Source organism: Nelumbo nucifera, chromosome 6 (genome assembly GCF_055504915.1).
Source record: "Nelumbo nucifera cultivar China Antique chromosome 6, China Antique-T2T, whole genome shotgun sequence".
In the NCBI taxonomy this organism is placed as follows: Eukaryota; Viridiplantae; Streptophyta; class Magnoliopsida; order Proteales; family Nelumbonaceae; genus Nelumbo; species Nelumbo nucifera.
Window position 1 is genome coordinate 40,435,415 of NC_142654.1, and position 15,114 is coordinate 40,450,528.

The 15,114-nt window shown below is 39.8% G+C and overlaps 1 pseudogene; it reads right to left on the bottom strand.

Moving 5' to 3' along the window:
* Nucleotides 1-8,842: 8,842 nt before the first annotated feature.
* Nucleotides 8,843-15,114, bottom strand: LOC104610667 (large ribosomal subunit protein uL30y pseudogene; annotated as a pseudogene).

The following is a 15,114-nucleotide window of genomic DNA, read 5'->3' on the forward strand; positions in this document are numbered from 1 at the left end:
TTGTTACAAGGCCTGGCCGAATACACTGTTATGGACAATGCACCCCCTGAAACCCATCTTATGGGCTCTATGGGCCCAACACTTACCCTAAGTGGTCCCTGGGCCAAGCCACCTTGTAACTCCCAGGGACTGTGGGCAGATGCAAAATTAGACCATCAGGCATTATCCTTAATGGTCTTACACTTAACCTCTCAGCCCATAATGATCATACACTGCCCGACAAGAGAGGACCTCTCCCTCGGCTGCAAGGAACAATGTTGCACTCTCTACTTATATGGATCCCGGGAATTAAAACTTTTTTGAAAACATTTTAGAAATCATAATATATATATTTTTATATCTCATATAAAATATAATTTGCAAAACAAATCTCAACGGTTGAAATTGGCTGCCGGCAGTCTTGGTTTCCATTAGTAAGAGTGCATCCCCGATCATTACCTTTGTCCGGCAAAGGGGCTGATCCTGTCACTATGATCACCCACTCAGATGAATTCTTAGATTGTCCCAAAATACCCAGGTTTTGACCCCCGCTAAGGATCTCACTGATTGGTACATCAAAGACAGCCCAATCCGACACCTAGCGCAGTATCATAATCGAGTCTAGGGTTCGGGTGTAATTTTCTAGTTTTGCCCATCAATCTCTAAGGTCCAGGGCAATACTGAAAATCTGGTCCAGTTCAAAGATTCAATTAATCCTACACTGTATGTGCCTAGGGTTTCACTCTGACAGCTGAGACAGGCCACCCCAACCGACTTGGTGGCACCACAGTGTCAGCCTTGTCAGGATAGGTCTCCCCAGACCGACCCACTGGCTGTGAACATTCTAAACTAACACGAGTCTCATTAAGTGTCTAGTTTAAGGGTATTATACAGAAACATACCAACGGAACATGAATCAAATATGCACTTTTATTCATTTACAATAAACTCATAAAGTACATCATTCTGATTGAAGCTAAGGGCATACAAAACTGTCTAACATGAACCACAAGTCGTCCCAAAGCCTCAGGGCCAATGTGTCGAGCTAACAAAAGAACCTCAGCACTATAAGACCCAGTCGCCTCTTCGGCATGGCCGAACTACAGAAGAGAGTGGAGTACAAGTCGCTCCTCGAGCCTAAGGGCCAAAGTGCCGAGCTAACAAAAGAACCTCGGCACTATAAGACCCAGTCGCCTCTTTGGCATGGGCGAACTTCGGAAGAGAGTGGACCATAAGTCGCTCTCAAAGCCTAAGGGCCAAAGTGTTGAGCTAACAAAAGAACCTCGGCCCAGTCGCCTCTTTGGCATGGGCGAGCTCCAGAAGAGAGTGGACGATAAGTCGCTCCCATGGCCTAAGGGCTAAAACATCGAGCTTACAAAAGACCTCGGCACCACAAAAGATCTAGTCGCCCCTTTGGCATGGGCAAAGTACTCTAAAATGCCTAAGGTATTGGCAACTCGGGTATGAGCACCTACAATATAGCTCGGGCATATCAGGCATTTTGACATAGGCGAAGTAACCAATGCGCAGACAGGTTTTGGCATGCACCCTACAATGTCACTCACTTCGTGAAATTGCCCCTAAGTGACAATTTGGGGTAACCGCTAAAGAAATCCCCACTTCAGTCATCTAGCTCGATGGCTTTACAGTTCGGAGAAAATTACATCCTTAATTTGGAATTAGAAATAAGGTAATTGCACGGCACTTGGCAAGAAAAAGTGTATTTCATTAACTCTACAGTTCATTACAAGGATAGAAGAAACAAAAAATGCTGAGCTTGCAGGCTCAAAATACAAAGACTACTCGAACTACTTGGGGGACTCGTCACTCTTGCTCGAAACCTCCATGGAAGTACCAGTCTGGTCGGTGGCATTAACCTCTCTAATGTCATCGTCACCCTCCTCCTCGGAGTCTGGGTCTTCAGCAGCTTGGAGGGCTACCTCTCCTATGATTCACGAGGTAGTGATGGCGCTTACGTCGAGTTGTGGGAACTCGCGCTTGATCAGCCACCTGCTAAACTTGAAGCCTTTGTGGTAGGCCTCCACCAATGCCCCATCAAACTCTTTCGATTTCTTGTAGTCTTTGATAGCCTTGACCTTGGCCTCATCCATGGACTGGAGAAGAATCTCAGTCCGCTCCTTGACGTCGGCCTCGAGGTTCTCTACCTGGCGCTCCAGAGTTCTTTTATCCATCTCAAGGTTTTCCACCTTGCGTAGCAGGTCTTCCTTCTCCGACATCAATGACTTGATTAACTCTTTATGAGCTAGCGCATCACTCTTTAGCCGGTGGATCTGGCCGCGAGCTAATTTCAGCTTAGTATGGGCCTCACGGGATGAGCTCTCGGCGGCTAGAGCCCGCTTCAAGTGCGTCTTAGTAAGGCTACAAATGCAGAAATTGAAGTTTAAACAAGACTTACCACCATGCAGTAGGTAACTGCTCGAGCTCCAAGCTGAGTAGGCAATAGTTCGGCCCAATTGGAGACCTCCTCAGCACACACAACCCCTTTGCTCTTGCGAAGGCTGTATTGCAGGTTCAGAATACTCCGGGCTTATCCCTCGCTCCCCGAAGTAGTAACAGCTGTCTCAAGAGCGGGTCCTATAGTTGTCTCGGGCTTCTGAAGTGGGGCCTTCTCCGGTTCCTCTAAATCAATCACCGGAGCAGCAGAAGGTTGTTCAGGCTCAAGAGTAGGAGGCCATGGAGATTCGACGCGAGCTCTTTTGACAACCCGCTTTTTCTTTCCTTTCATTTTCCCGAAGAGCCTGTCTGCACTAAGCTGCTCCATGGGGCCTACAACAAAGCTCGACGTTAGCAAACACTATCAAAAAGAGATGACAACTATTAAGGTAAGATACTAACTCTAGACTAAAACGACCTACCAAGGCTCAAGTCGGCTTGTATGAGCTTATCCTCGGTGATATAGTCTTTGTAGTCAAACCCGAGCTCCGCCCAAGATTGGAGCATCTCTCTTGTTTTCAGGTCCAGCCTAATACTGGAGTTCTGAACAGCCACCCTCCAATGAGTCAGAAAGGGCCACCCCGCGGAATTGCGGACTACGAAATAATCCTATTTCCAGGCCAAGATTTTACTGGGAAGCTTGTGCAACAACTTATAGCCCGGGCGAGGGGACAAGTAGTAGGCTCACCTATGCTCGGGGAGAACACTAGAGGCATTCTTCTTTATGGATAAGATGGAGGAGAAAATGTCGAGATCGAGGGGCAGGGCGTAGTCGAAGCAGAGAGAAATTGTTCCGACCACATTTCGAATGGAGTTCGGGTGAAGTTGGTCTATGGTGACGTTAAAAGACTTCAAGACCTCTATGATTAGGGGGTGTAGAGGAAGACAGAGTCCAGCCGCGAGCTGTTCTCCGAAAATCATGATCTCGTCATGACTGTGTTCCCAAGGGAAGTTGCCTACGGGAAGGTTATAACTGTACCTCCCTCGGAAGGTTATACTGACGTATCAGGGCCCTAAGTCTATCTATAGTCATAGTTGAGGGACCGAACTTGTCCGGTACCCGAACTCGATGAGAGGTGGACGTTGGGTTATCCGAGGCCTCCCGCGCCTTATAGGTTGACTGTGCCTCAGAGACACCTACTTGAGCTGAGGTACCCACCTCGGGCTCACCTAGAAGGCTATCGAAGCTATGGTTTGACATAACTACGAACTGAAGCAAACTGAAAAAAAGAGGAGCTAGGGAAAACGACCGAACTGGGAAGCTGATGAACTGGAGAACCCGAGTTGAGGAGTTTAAGCGCGATCTCAGAGTGAACTTATGGTAGAGAAAATGACTCGGGTCCCCCCTATTTATAGCCGCTATATCCGAGAATCAACAGTCAAGATTAGGACAATCCAACGACTCTCAAGAAAACCGGTTGTGCGACCCTCGAGGTGAAATCAATTTTGCACATTTTTTGGCATCCGCGGAGTCTATAGATCGCGTGACATCTGTGCGTGAACTTAACGTAACCTGGGTTATCCTTGATTGAGCTGAGCAGCGAACTATCTGACTAGATGACCTGGACTTCGAGCCAAATCCACCCGTCACGTCATGAACTCCCACTCCAGGTCAGGACCCCTGGCCCGGTGAGTGGGGGGCAATTGATGGAGGGTGATTTGGCCCAATCTCATAATAAGGGGACACATGGACATGACTCGACATAAGTGACAACTCAGCATAACGAGCTCGACACAACTCAGCGTAACGAAGCTCGCTGGCCCAGCCTGACAACCCGCCGAAAGTGGCAGCTCGCTACAAGATAATACTCCATTGCCCCGAGCTAAGGCTCCCCAAGTAGGGAGCACCCCGAGCTAAGACTCTCCCAAGTAAGGAGTGCCCCGAGCTAAGATTCTCCCAGGTAGGGAGAATCCCGAACTAAAGACACTTCGGATTAAGCTCGTCAGCTCCCTAACTAGAATAAGCTCGCTCCTATCCAAACTTAAGTAGGCTACCTTGGAGATCTACCTTGGGTAGAAGCACCTCGGCGCATCACTAGCAGCTCGGTGTAAGGTAGCTCGTTGTAGAGTAGCTCGACGTATCATAGGGAGTTTTCTGTCTGATAACCGTACCTACCAAACCTGGAGACTGCACCCCCATCTCTCGCCTGGCGGCGTCGTGCCTGCCAACCCTGGAGGTTGTTTCTTGTCTGGCAGGACCGTACTCTGCAGCGATCACCTCTACCCGCCAGCTCAGCTTTGATGAATAACGGCCAGCCATTCCAAGTCGTTATCTGACAACAGATCGCCGCAACAGAGACCCAGAGGCAATTGCACCTGACATCTCAGGATACTGGAATAAAAGGACCCTGACCCCCAAGGGCGAAGGTATTGCATGATCATCACTCTTAGCTCTTTCATTTCTCTGCAACTCTCTCTCTCTTTTGCTCTCCCATCTTACTAACTTAATCGTCGGAGTGTTCCCGCCGGGTGAGCCCCTCGGGAACCTTCATCTTCTTCCTCACAGGTGTCTCTCGTCCGTTGCCATTAGGAGCGCAGCTACTTCCAGCTAGGAGTGACTAGATCGCGCACCATCAAGTTTGATTGATTAGTTACATGAGAAAAGAAAAAAAAAACTGCACATATGTTTTAGAAAATAGTTTTTCCTCTTACTAAAACTAGTTTTCAACTTGTCCCACATTGGAAAATTATAAAGCTTGTTTTGAATTTTTAAATAGGAGTTTATTTACACTCCTTAAAAATAAAGAGGAGAGTATGGAGGCTTGTTACCGTGCAACGAGTGTGCATGTGTGTGTGTAGCACAATGAAAAGCTTTAGAGGTGCACTTTGCTTAACTACCTTTTTAATAGTTACAATGTTTGAAATTGTTACTGTTCAATGAGACTTTTCTGAACCAACACTTTTCCCTTCTCCATGACTCTTCAAAAATTATTTAAGGAGTGTCAAGCATTTGAACACAAGTTTTCAAAAGTCACTCTTGTGTCTCTCAGTTCGAACTGCTACTATTTCACAAAAGGTTTCTTTGGAGTCTCTTTAACTTTGTTGGTTGCAGATTCTCGCCCAAGGCTCTGTTGTATCCTAGGCAAGGTTTAAAATTTCGATACGGTATGCCCGATATGGGGCGTATCGTATCGTATCTTTGAAAAACATTTACGAGATACACATGGAAATCAAACGTTTTGTCTTTTTTTCATGTGTATCAGATCCGTATCGAATTGTATCGGGGTGTATCAGGGCGTATCGACGAAAAAGATATGGCCAAAAATAAAAAAAATAAAGGGAAAAAGCAAGTTTATTTTCCCAGAAATAAGCATTCTTTCACTCCCAAATGACTCTAAAACTCCAAACCTCATTCATAGAGTGCTAGATTTACAAAAATTTGTAGAAGCATGTATCAATTGTTAATTTTTTTAAATTTTTTTCAAATTTTGAAAAAAATATGGCAAAAATAGGTAAGTTTTTTCAAATTTTTATAATATCTTCTGATTTCTTTTTTTCTTGAATGTTTAAATTTATGTTTATCTACATTTTTTACATTCAAAATCATAATTTTTTTTGTGTATATATATATATATATGGGTCCTAGTGTGAAAAAACTTTGTGAAATAAATAACCAATTTGATATATTTGGTGACCTTTAAAAACTAATGTTGAATTCATGGGAAGAGAATAACCAATTTCTTGACAAAATTGTCTTTGAAAGAAAAGGTATTGACTTTGTACTCATCAAAGGAACTTGGTTTAATATTCGATTAGGGCCATGGCTAATGCAGCCTAATCCAGCCTGAACCATGGTCACCACTTTTATGATACTAATTTTAACTATATATACATTGATTTATCATGTGTTCGTCCTTGTTTTCTATCGTGTCATAGAATTGTAAAACTTTGGCCATTTTGCTTGTTTTCCCATTTTCTTCTGATTTTGCCTTTTTTTTTTCAAAATTTCTAGTTGATGGAAAATCTTGCCCAAAGAGGAAGAAAACCCCTCCCTCTAACGAATCTAGGCGGTCAATTCTCTAACTTTCAGCAGCTCTCTCCATGTGAGCTCTGTTCGGAGGAAGAAACAATGAACAGTATTTTTTAATTCACATGTTAACAATGGCAAAAAAAGTTTTTTAATTATTTGTGTTTAACATACAGGCGAGAAGGTATGTTTTTAACTCAAATTTGAAACCTCAAGGTATGTTGATGTTAATTTCCAAAAAAAAAAAATTAATGAGGGTATATTTAAGTTGTTTTTCCTAAGATAAATTGGCACCATATAACCCATGATTGATCTCACACCCGTATACTATACAGATAAGCAAGTACCTTATATTACACTAGTGGTGACTCGTTCGATGCAAGGGATTGTTTATAAATGTATTTTTTATGGGAAAAATAAAATAATAGTAATTCACCAAAGTTTTTACATATTTTTATTCATTTGTATATAAAATAGTAGAAAAACTAATTATCTTTTATTTTTTAGTTATTGAGCTTCAAACTTATTTCTTTTTATATATAGATAATATATTATGAGAAGTACATAAATCGGCTGCTTAGCATGAAAACCAACTGATGGCGGCTCAGCTGATAGGTTCTCTGACTAGGTGTGGTGAAGACCTAGGATCAAATGTGCTTAGCATGAGATTAAATTAATAAAGCAAACAAAAATATTTAATCTCTAATAAGGCCATTCTTAAATCTCTTTCTTTATCTCACACATACATAAGGTGTTCAATTTCGATTATCAAATTGGAAACTAAACCAAATAAACCAATTCAGTTTGGTTTGTAAAGATTTTCCTATCTTTCCCTTCCTTTTCCTACGTGTGACAACAGTTAGATAATGAAATCCATTAAATTACCAAAATGCCCATAAAAAATTTCTTTATTTTATTTTTATTACCCTTTTCTCTTAAATTATCAATCCAATCCAATAATTCTTTTTTCGGTCCCAAAAGCAATAACCAATCTAACTCTCAACATCAGTAGAGACAGATTTGGAAGAATCAGTTCCGGTCGAGTTCACATCTCCACCCCACCACCTCTCGCCCCACACAACGTGCGTTTACCACATGTCCGGTCACACGCGATGAATCGTTCCCGCGTGTGGGGCTAATGGGATGAGCTAACTAATTTTCTCCCGTATTCCCTCCACTCAACCTCAAATCGAAGTCTCTCACCCGATTCTAGCCTGAGCTCGAATCCAACACCATCTCCAGCACCAGCGACGCTCGAATCCAACACCATGTTCAAAGTTCAATTCAACACTCGCCTCTGGTTTACCTCTGGTCCTATCCATCTAAAACCAGAATATAGAAGAGATGTCGAGAAAAGAATCGAAAAAGGAGAGAAGACTGATAGGGAATGAAGAAGCTCTACAGAAAAGGCAAAGTTCACCCATCACCTTTGATTGTCTCTGACCACTTCGCTTTCCTTCCTGTGATGATTCTGACGTTCATCGGGAGAGGACATTGGTGGAGACGAAGAAGTGGAAGAGATGGAGAAGGGTTCCGTGAGGAGGTTTGAGTTTCATCGGGAGAGGATCTGGGGTGTTTGGGGCTAATAAAATGAAGAAAATCGAAAAAAGGTTAGTTCGGTTCAATCCTCTGTTCAAGGAGTTTTTTTTTTTTTTTTGCTTTGTAGTTTTTCCCTTTTCTTCTGCAACTTTGTTTTTGTGTAAATTAACTTTTTTGCAATGTAAAAACTAAAAAGAGAATGAGTAATTTGTTCATTATTCTGAAGTTCCATTTCTTCTGCTCATAATATGTGCCTCTTTGTACATTTCTTCCTTCCTATGGGTCTCTCTGTGTATTTTTTTCCCTATAATCAATCGGCGGGCATGGAAGCAGACGGGATTTTTCTAATAATATGATGAAATTTCAGCGGAGAGTCGATCAATAATCAGGAGGATTCTAAGTTTCATCCACAACAACTGAAGCGTCAATCTTCATTTTTTTTCAACTTGTTCTTTATTCCTTTTGCTCTTATTCCAAGTTCCCTTTGAGTGTTGAAACATCAACAGAAGTCCCATTCTCCTTACTTTTTATGTTCTCTGTTTCTGATCTTTCTGATTTTTTTGTTGGATTATCTTTAAGTTTCAATCCATTTTTGATATGGTTTGTATATCGAGCAATCATCAGTGACGGTGAACTGGCCGAAGCGATTGTTGGTGTCGGAGATGATATTGGATCCGAGCTTGGGCTAGAATGAGTCAGAGACTCCGATTTGAGATTGAGGGGGCGGGAATATGGGAGAAACTCCGTTTTTGCCTTTTTATGATCATTTTGGGGTTATGGGACGAGTTGATGACTGTCCCATTACCCTGTACGCGGAAATGTCCCACTGCGTCCGCGTGTGACTGGACATGTGGCAGCCGCACGTTTGTGTGGGGCGGAGATACAAACTCGTTCGATCTTCTTTTAAAACAACAAATTGTGGAGGTTGGGCATTAGACCACCGTTTGCGATTATAACTATACCGAGCAACCTGTTGTCTACTGAGTTCTTTGTCATTTGGTCATTCCTCACTGTGAATTGAAAATAAAGCCACCCCACTAAGTTGATGTAATCTTCACGGTTTCAAGCATCTCCTCCCTCAACATAATGGGTCCTCTTCGTTTTCAACCCACCCATTCACCCAATGGAGCCTTGAGCTTAAATGGCCATAAGAAGGTGTTTGCCTCTTAAAAGTGGGGCCCAATAGTCATGATCTCATGGACAAGATCTTCTATGCATATGATATTCCATACTTCCCATAAGATCCTGTTCAATAATTGAATCACCATTCAATGCAATTGTTTAGCTTCTCATAACCCCTCTTGTAGATCAATTTACGAACATTCTTCAAGGCTATACCTGGTGCAACATGTTCATTGTTGCTTTGTTTACCTTCAAAGAGACACCATTAAATATCTGTTTTAAACGTAAAAGCTTCAAAATCTTTTTGGTCTTTGAGTGATTGCATTGGTTCCATGGATTCAGATGATAATCCTCCTTTCAACTTATCCTCACACTTCAACTGAACCAACTCTTTTTGCTGCTTGTCGTACTCTTTCACGTACTACATCGCTCTTTTGAAGATAAGCTTTCAATTCTCTCCAGTCTTCTTATTCGCAGCATCAGCCTCTTGCTAAAGTTCAAGATGATAATTCTCTCCAGTTTTCAATGTTAATTAACGTAATACTAAGGGAAGGGGGTCTCTGTCTAACGGCTAAAGTTCAAGGGTCTTTGTCGTAAATTAAAATATAGGAGGTCTTTGTCACTAACCCTATAGTACAAAGGGGTCTTTGTAATTTACCCAAGAAGTAATGATTTCTTTAATCTTTTATATAGGAAGAAGATTGGTTCACCCCATGTATTGGTAGGCAAATTTGCATTTTGAAATTAATTTGGGTCCATGCTAGGGTTCATGTTTAGTTTGGCCCTTAACCTAACACAATCCATTTAACTTACACCCCTACTTTAATAGAGAGAGCCAAAAGGGATAAGAGAGATTTAAGAGGAAAAGAGGGATTGAATGAGAAGGAGACATGTTACAAACACTGACTATTAAGTTCTGTGTGTGTGTATAGATGGCAATTTGACCCATCCCCATAGGGTTCCACGGATCGAGGCGTGTTTTTTTACCAGTGATCGGGGTTCGAGGAAAACCATAAACTCTAGGGTCGGGTACAATATTTGTCTACCCTGCCACGACCTTGACCCAACTATATTATATAACATAAAATAATATATATATTTATTAATATATGCTAATATATATTATATTATATTATATTATATTATATTATATTATATTATATTATATTATATTATATTATATTATGTTATGTTATGTTATGTTATGTTATGTTATGTTATATTATATTATATTATATAAAATAGTTCTAGGTAGGTTTCAAAAAAATAAACTAATAAGTATACAAGTAAGAATGGCCAGGGCGGGTGGGGCAAAGTCCAGGATCCCTATTCCTCGTGGGGATGGGATTAGGAATTTTATCCCTGCTAGGGTTTTGGCGAGTACGGGACAGGCAAAACCCGGCCCTGCCCCACCACCCCATTGCCATTCCTATGTGTGTGTAGGGGTGTTCATTTGGTCATTTTGGTTCGGTTTAGAAATAGAACCTAACCAACATTTTGGTTAGGTCATTTTCATGAACCGAATCAAACCAAATTGAATTTAAATCAGTTTGGTTCATTTTAATTTGATTAATTTGGTTAGTTAAAGTATAAATATATTTTATATTTATATTAATGATTATTATTACAATATATCAACCTTTATAATTAAAATACATATTATATATTATTACTAGTATAAATAGTAATGCTAATATTAATATGAATATTTATAATTAAAATATAAATATATGTATTTATTTTGTTTAATTCGATTTTTAGTTCGGTTGAATTTTTTTCTCAAAGTGAACCAAACCAAAAACCAAAACAACCAAACTGAATTGGTTTATTTGGTTCAGTTTTCAATTTGATAATCAAAATTGAACACCCCTATGTGTGTGTGTGTGAGAGAGAGAGAGAGAGAGAGATTTTAAGAATGTCCTTATTAGAGGGTAAATATGGATTTTATGAGAGACAATGAATACTTTAAGGGTTTTAATTTTGACTTATTATATTTTTAATCATTAAATTTAAAAATAAATATGCACATGTGTGAGAAAGGAAAGGAGGAGGAAGTACATGTGAACTTTGTGGGGAGAAGACCCTCACCTACCCTCTTTCCCCTTTCTAGTATATATGTAGAATGGTTACTCGAAAACATATTTAATGTCCCATTTAAACCACACACAAATATTATTAGATCTAAACAAAACAAGTTTAATAGATTACAGAATCCATTTTAGTTGTCTTCTTCATCCAATAAATTGAGAAAGTAGACAAGAGAGGCATACTCCCATTTCTCATTTTCATATAGTAAATTTTTACTAATTTCAGTTGGGCCCCTCATTTCTCCGTTTTCTCTGTTTTCCCCTTCATCCCCCATCCCCATCCCAACCATGCTTTCAATGCTTTTTTATGCAAGAACCAATCAAGAGTCACAATGCCGCATTTATAGTCCATGTAAAGATCATATAAATGCTTCATTCTTTACAAAAAAAAAAAAAAAAAAAGTAATCAACTTACTCAAAATTCAAGTTCTCCAATAAGGTTATAGGTGGGGTGGAGCCAGGTTTTGCATACCCCAATCCCCAACTCCTAACTCAAATACCCCACCCCCACCCTCATCCTAACCCCAACAAAGCTTAGAAGCCCAACCCCATCTATTGGGGAATAAGGATCCTCAAATTTGCTTTTCCCCACCCTATCCTACTTGCAAAGCTATTTTTTATGTTTTTTTTTTTTTAAATCTACCTACAACTATATAACACACACTTTTAATCAGGGTGGGGTGGACAAATACCATCCCCACTCCGCCCCTAGTCACTAGAATTTTCGATTTCCCGAAAACCTGCCCTGAACCTGATTAACAATTAAAAAAAACTATTCAAATCTAGGTGAAGCGGGTCAAATTGTCATCTCTAAATATTAGAAATATTGAAATATTCTTTATCTAGTGAACCTAAAACAAGCCAGAAAATAAGTTTCTAGGTAATCCAAGTATTTGTAGCGGTGGTGGCATCTTGAGGGACCACAATAACCAGGTCCTCTGTGCCTTGTTGAATGTTTATAGCGTTAGTATGAATACATTAGTAGAATGTTAGGCAATCATGGATTGCTTGGTCTTGGTTGGGCAATTTTCAGATCATACTATTATCATTTGCTCAAACTGTAAGATCATGGTGGATATTATTAAGGGTTTAAGCAAATGACCTTGCCACATCAATCATTAGATTAAATTTAAGAATTTTCTTATTACTTTTATGGCTGTTGAATGTTCAATTATTCACAACTACCATAAAGGAAATAAGGTGGCTGATAGTTTAGCAAAGCTTGCTTGTGCTAATGTGTTTAACTAATGTTTTAGTAGTTTTGAAGATTTAACTCCAAATATTTAGACTTTGGTTTGTAAAGGTGGCCTTGGACTTCCTTTTATCCGATAGAACTGTATTATATTAGCTTTTGGTCTTCTTGTATAGGTTATTGCAAGGGGTAAGTGTTAGCACCCGACTTTGCTTGGTCCCTTCTGTAACCCATTTCTCACATCCCAAATGCCCAATCAAACTGCACCAAACCTCTTTAGAACATGCTAAAATCCTAAGAAATCAGATATCATCCTAAATATCCTCAAATCCACCATTAGATATACATGATTCCCTTTTGACGGTCTTGATTGTGACACATCACCATACTTGATCCCCGATTAAATTCCATCACATCAGACAAAATCCTTAAACAACCAATCACACAAAATTTCAACCCTAAATTCCTTGACTTAGCTAATCATCCATCAAAGATTCTATTTCCGACGTGTTTAACACTATGACACTTCTCGAGCCTAAAACCTGTAACCTGTACATACCCAACACAATCAAACCCTCCCAACAGCCTCATAATCCAAATTCATACCTACCCACCAAATTTTATCCCAAAATTCTCTCGTTTAATCCATCATTAAGCCTTGATTCCGTTTTAATGAACCTCTTTAATCAAGAGCTTACCTGTCACTGATTTCCATCATCCAAGCTTTATTTGACCAAACATACCCCTCCACCATGTTCAGAGGCCCAAAAAACCCTAGCATGTCAAATTTCGTGACTCAATTCATCCATTTGACCGCTAAACTAGGAAGATGTCGTTTTGACGCGCCAGGTTGAATCACCACATTTGTTGTCCTAATCTAGGACCTCAAGAAGGTGAGAACTGATATCAGCTCCTTACTTGACCCCATTAGAACAACTGGGCCAATGAATTTGAGCTTAATAGGCTGAAAAAGCCCAAAATACCAAAGATAACCCCACTTAAAACTAAGAAAAGATAAAACCGCATGTGCACATAACTCAAATTTACATTTTTTTTTCACTATTAGGCCCAAATATGGGATTGCATCATCTAGCATGCCCCCAAGCTCTCATTGGACGCACAAAGTTTAAAGAAAACCATCCAAACTCAAGGAAAAGTATTGCACAAAGAAGGAATGGTCAATTATAAGCCCTTTTCTTATTGAAAATGCTTTGTTTATTTTGGTGAAAGAGCTCTATTGAATCCCAAGCATTGTAGCTAGACAAGTTTCAAACCCATTTTCCTCCTTTTTCCTCTATAAATAGGGGTCCAACTCGAGCTTGGGGAGACAGGAAAAATGAGCATTTTCCCAGCCTCTGTAATGTACCCATTTTACCTGAAATCCTATAGTCCTTAAAGCTTAAGCCTCAAATATGCTTCCCCTATTTTCTAAATTGAAGATTTTAAAACCATAAACACTCATCCTAACTTAATAGATGGCCCAAGCTTTATATAAATGTTTTCTAGCTATTGGAAAACTTTCTCAAGGTTGCATACGAGAGGTAAATCTCTCATTCCACCGGTTTTTCTAAGTTTTAATGCGCAAATCTCTGTTTTTAGTTTAGTTCTGGGTTGCTTGAGGTCTCGAAACCATGGGAAACTCGCATTCCTAGTTTCGTCTAAATTGAGAAAAAGAGGTAAAGAAGTGGGGGTCTTAGGAAAATCAATACCTAAGACCCGATAACATCACCTCAAATCAATTCTAGGTAAAGTTATGAGCATTTTTGCCTGATTTCTAGAGCCCTGAGCAATCATTTCCATTGGTGTTTTGTTAGAATTTGAGACTGAATTGCTCTTATTTTAGGCTGCTACAGCAACTTGGAGAGAGGGGTGCCTAACACCTTCCCTCTCCCAATCCTTGAGACTTAAAATCTCTCAGTTGTATACCATTTTCTAGGGAGAAAGGAGTCACTATCAAGTATGTAAGTCAAGTTTTTGAATCTAAAAATGAGGGCCCATTTCTTCTGAAAAATGAGTGGAAACTCCATTTCTTTGATTCGGTCATGACCTTCCTGGAACCCACAGTAAGGTTTTTATGTCCCCCCATAGGTTTTTTGCTAGATTGATTTAATAAAATTCAATGGTGGCCCCCCTCTATCAAGAGTAAAGTTTGGGGTTAAAGAAAATCAAAAGGCAAATAGTATTTGAACAACACGTGTGTGACTAAGAAATAATAGTAAGCACAAGAAGAAATTAGAAATAAAGAAAAGATGAAAGCTCCAATGAACCCCTCAATAAATAAATTCAAGGTCAAATAATGGCTAAAATATCAAGTTAATAAACCTCTTAAACACTCAACATGCAACTAAGAACCACCTTAAACACATTACAAGATGATACTCAAACAATCGAATGCATTGGAAACACAAGAAATGTGAAATGCAACATTAAAGTAAAAAAGAAAAAAAAAACATTAAAGGAAATGTAAATCATTTGTTTTGCTAAAAAAAAATCATGTTACTAGTGAAAGAATTAAGAGACCACGTTACCTACTTTTCAAGAACAACCCATTTCCCCTTCATCCTTTTGCAATGGACCCAAAACTCCAATTGTCTGAACTCCATTACCTTCTAAGAGTTAGGGAAGGAAATAATATATTTAAAGTTGTTAAGGATGTTAATTATTATCCATTTCCACCACCCATCATTGTAAAGTACATCCACATGCTTGAAAGACAAATTTACATTAGAGAATCGAACAAACTCTTTTAATGCTTTAAACCCTTGTTCATCCAT